The sequence below is a fragment of the Chinchilla lanigera genome, unplaced genomic scaffold (genome assembly GCF_000276665.1).
Source record: "Chinchilla lanigera isolate Chin_1 unplaced genomic scaffold, ChiLan1.0 scaffold00073, whole genome shotgun sequence".
Lineage (NCBI taxonomy): Eukaryota > Metazoa > Chordata > Mammalia > Rodentia > Chinchillidae > Chinchilla > Chinchilla lanigera.
Genome location: NW_004955474.1, coordinates 6837238 through 6841681, shown reverse-complemented (window position 1 = coordinate 6841681; position 4444 = coordinate 6837238). Strand labels below are relative to the sequence as shown.

General features: G+C 54.8%; 1 long non-coding RNA gene across 1 annotated transcript; it reads left to right on the top strand.

The window, feature by feature from the left end:
• The first annotated feature begins 1377 nt into the window (after positions 1–1377).
• LOC106146342 lies at positions 1378–3049 on the top strand. Its single transcript, XR_001230736.1, has 3 exons — positions 1378–1538; positions 2536–2923; positions 3013–3049. It is a non-coding gene; the product is annotated as an uncharacterized LOC106146342 (long non-coding RNA).
• The last annotated feature ends 1395 nt before the right edge of the window (positions 3050–4444 follow it).

Here is a 4444-nt window from a genome sequence, read left to right as displayed (position 1 = left end):
TGACCAGTTGTCGATCTACCACAAGCAGGTTAAGCAGAAATAACCTGTCACATCAATCCAGCTCTAAATTCCAAAGCAAAGCAGTAGCCAAGTGTGACGGCACAAACCTGTAATCCCAGTACTCAGGAGGCTGACGCAGGAGGATCACCACAAGTTCAAGGCCAGCCTGGGCTACATAAGCAAGTTCAAGGCCAGCTGGGGCCGGGAATGTAGCTCAGGGATCAGGGATGTAGCTCAGCGGCACAGTGCCTGCCTGGCAAGCACAAGGCTCTGAGTTTGATTCCCAGCACACACACACACACACACACACACACACACACACACACACACACACACGAAAAGGCCAGGCCACATGGACTGCATAGTGAGACCATATCTCAAAAAAACAAATAAACAAACAGCATTCAGTGGCTGAGGATGAGCTGGACTTCAGGTGGGGGAATCTGTGTGTCTCCCTTCCTCACTTCCCCCGCTTGGGCTCCCTGCAATTCCCACTAGAGCCATACACACAATACAGAACAGATAGGTTTAGAATACATTTAGCCTTTTATCTTATTTCTGGTGTTTGACAAGTCCAAAAATAAAGTTTTTCTTAAATGTCCTATTATTTTGCACAAACTGCTTCTTGCAAAACCTCTGACTTCTGAGCCTGGCAAAGACTCTGTCAGGGAAATCAGATCCACAAAGGTCTTACCTCATGCAGTCTGCATTTTGCAACAACCTCACACTATCCTTTGTTCAAGTGTTCTGACCTCATTGCTCCACTGCCTGCGGCCCGGCCACAGGAGCTTTTTGACACCCCTGGGGTTGCAGGAGATGGGCAGGATGTGGGACCCTGGCCAAAGCCATCAGCGCCTGCTCTCCTGCTGAGAGCAAGGGGCCCTCGTCCGGCTGGGCCTCACTGGAGTTTGGTGCCCGCCTCTGGCTGCTTGCTGAGCGGCACACTGCTTCCAGCCAGCATGCGCACTTTGCACCTGAGGCCTGAGGGACCCAAGGGGCTGTGGCCGTCTCAATGCAGGCCCCGCAGCTGCGCATCAGGAGGGTTTTAGCTCGAGTCTCACCCCAGCCTCCAGAATGAGGAGCGCAGTGTCCCTGCTGGAACCGGGCGGCGGGTTGGCTGGAGACAGTGACAAGCGCATCTCCTGCTACCTCTGTGCCGCCTATGAAAAACACGCTCTGCTTCCCAGCCGCTCCAGGAGCCTCAGAACGGAATCCTTCTGCCTTCGCTCTAGCCCTGGGTGACCAAAACCAGGAGGTGAAGGTCAGAGGTAAGAACAATGCTTTCTCTACATCTGTCCACCCAAAGTCAAAACAAAACAGTAAAAACAAAAGACAAGAAGAGGAGGACAAACACAGAAGTCCTTCTCACCCTAGGCAGATGTGTCGCTGGCGTCACTCCACACCATTGTGCAACTTGCCCTTCTGACCAGTTTTGGGGGGGTTGCTGTACCCAGGGCTCGGCGCCACACAAAGCTCACGTGGTAAGCCCGGGTTAAACAGTAAGTGTGTTTGAAAAGCTCTGGATACAAATGACAAAGGTAATGACTTATTATTTTTACAACTTTTCTGTAGTTTAAAGAGGAGCTGACCACGTCTGGTGTCCCAGAGAGGAGAGAGGACTCCAGGAGGGTGACAGGCTGGGCAGGAAGGCCGGGGGTGGGACAGGGAGGACAGAGAAAGCACTGCCTTTCCAAGTCACCCTCAGCGCTGGGTGGGGACTGGCTGAGCTCCTAGGAGCTTGGCAGCAGGACCAAGCGGCCTGAGCCCAGGCTTTGGAGGAGCAGAGAGATGTCACCTGTTACGCCACCACTCACTGCCATAGATGGAGATGCTGCCCTGGAGCCCAAAGCCCATGTGAGCAGAAAGCCTTCCGGCTGCCTTCCGTGGTGTCAGGGTAATAACCACTCGGATGTCCCAGGAGCCTGAGAGGCTGGCAGGGGGCAAGTGTGCAGGAGGCTGGCTGTGCCCACTGCCCGTCCCAGGAGAGCAGGGGACAAGAGCCTGGGTGGCCAGGACAGGGCCCTGGGAGCTCTGTCACTGTGGGAAAGGAGCTGGCCACTTGGCCCTTCCCCTGGGTGCTGGCCGGCAGCTGGGCCTGGCTTTCCATTCTCCACAGCTAAACTGGATCCAGAAGTTGCCTAGGCCTGTGGTATCAGATGTGTGATCTAGGGCCAGCTGGCCCTGCCTACTTCGAGAGCACAAAGCCCTGGCAGAGGTCTTGAGGGCCTGGGGCTGGTAGGTCCCAGGTCAGTTCCCCTGGGGGACGCGAGGGTGTCCTCAAGCTGTCCCCCAGCTCATGCTACAATCACTGTGTCCAAGAAGTGTCTGGAAGCGGTGGTGGGCTGAGTCTCACAGGCCCTTGGATCCCACCTTCCACCCTGAAAGCGCTGCCAGCAGTCTGGCTCCTGTCGAGCTGTGCCTAATGAAGCCGAGGCCCCTCGCTCCATCCAGGCCGGGGTCCGACGGTGCACACCGAGCACAAGGGTGGCTGTGCCATGATCCTTCCTAGTTTTGAGTCCCCTCTCTCCCTTCCAGGCAGACGGGAGCCAGGCATTCAAGAGTAGCAGCAGGCCGGTGCTCCGGGCAGCACTGCAGAACAGGGGTCCACACAGAGAGCCACAGCCAGGCAGCCAGGGCCAGGTCTGGTGCCTCTGTCTCCCAGGGCTGCTCCCTGGACACTGGTCTGGCACCACTGGAAGCGAGTGAATGGGGAGCCCTGCTTGAGGGGCTGGCGACATGGAAATGCAGGAGAGTGTGCCAGAGCGGGGCTGAAGGTGATGCCTCTCGAGCCCCTGGTAAGCCCAGGGCAGGGAGGCCCCGCTGCAGAGGACAGTGGTGACCAAAGTTGGGGCCAGCTCTGCTGAGGGCAGATGCCACTGGATGGAAGCAGCACCGAGCAGCTCCGCACAATCTATGATCCCAGGTCAGCTCTGGGGTCCATGGGGGGGAAAAGTAGAAAGGGCATTATTAGGGCAATTGATGAAATTTATTTATTTTGTCTTTTTGAGACAGGGTCTTGCTATGCAGTGCAGGCTGGCTGTGAACTCACTCTGTAGCCCAGGCTGGCCTCAAACTCATGGTAATCCTCCTGCCTCAGCTTCCCAAGTGCTGGGATTACAGGTATGCACTACCATACCCAGCAATGAGATTTAAATATAGATTGCGTCTTATATCATAAAACTCCCCATTCATATTTAAACTGTAGTCTTGTCCTGTTCTTAGGTGATGCAGCTGCAGTATTTAAGGGCTCCTCTCCAGGGCCTCAGCAGGTCACACTGGGAAGTGTGCTAGTGGATGACTTCAGATGAAAGATATAGCCCTGCCTCGTAGGCCCAAGGAGGGAGGGCCCCCGGCGCACGGGGAGCCATGCGGCCGAGAGCGCTGTGGCGCTCTGGCCTTCAGGCCGGCCGCTGCCGCTCAATTGAGAACTATCATGACACAGAGAAACAATGACACAATTGGCCCACCATGCACCGACTGCAGATGCCCACCCACAGACGTGTGTGAATCATTCAAACATGGAAAAATCCCTGGGAATACATGCCATACAACGGGACACTCTTGCTCCTGCCATTGAGGACCAGAAAGGTCCAGAGCCAGTGGAGGAGCAGCTGCTGAACAAGGACTCAGAGAACATGAGAATGCAGACTAAGCCCGAGGGGTCAGAGATCCTGTGGACTGGGGTCATGAGAGCCGCTCAGAAGCTGTAAACCAGGAGGACCTTGCACAATACCTGCAGAGACTCATTGGAAGCCATTCTTCCCCTGACAGTACAGGCTGTGGTGGAGCCCCAGGGAAGTCTGCAGCAGGATTCCTGCTGCCTGTGCTGACAGTTGGGGAGAGGACACTAACTGGTTGTGGGGTCCCAATGCGATGGGAGGCTGGAGAGAAAATGCTACAAAAAATGGCTTTGGCCCCAGATGGCTCACTTGATTTTTGACAACCCTTAGGCTGTAACTACTTGTTAGATCCTTCTTGTGTATCTCTTCCTGAGAAACCACTTTGAAGATACCACCATGTATTACAGCAGTCATTGATATTTTCCTACTACTCTATCCATAACTCTGTAATGTTTGTATTGTTCCTATCCTATTTCATAAATGGATCCATGTTTTAAAAAAAAGAAAAAAGAAAGATATAAAGGTAATGACTTATCATTTTTGTAACTTTTCTGTAGTTTGAAGAGGAGCTGGCCACATCTGGTGTCCCAGAGAGGAGAGGACTCCAGGAGGGTGACAGGCTGGGCAGGCAGGATGGGGATGGGAGAGGGAGGACAGAGAAGGCGCTGCCTTTGCAAGTCACCCTCAGCGCTGGGTGGGGACTGGCTGGGCTCCTGGGAGCTTGGCAGTGGGACGAAGCGGCCTGAGCCCAGGCTTTGGAGGAGCAGAAAGAGCAGAAGGGCAGAGTTGACGAGCGCCTGGTTGTTGCCCCGCTTCCTTCATGT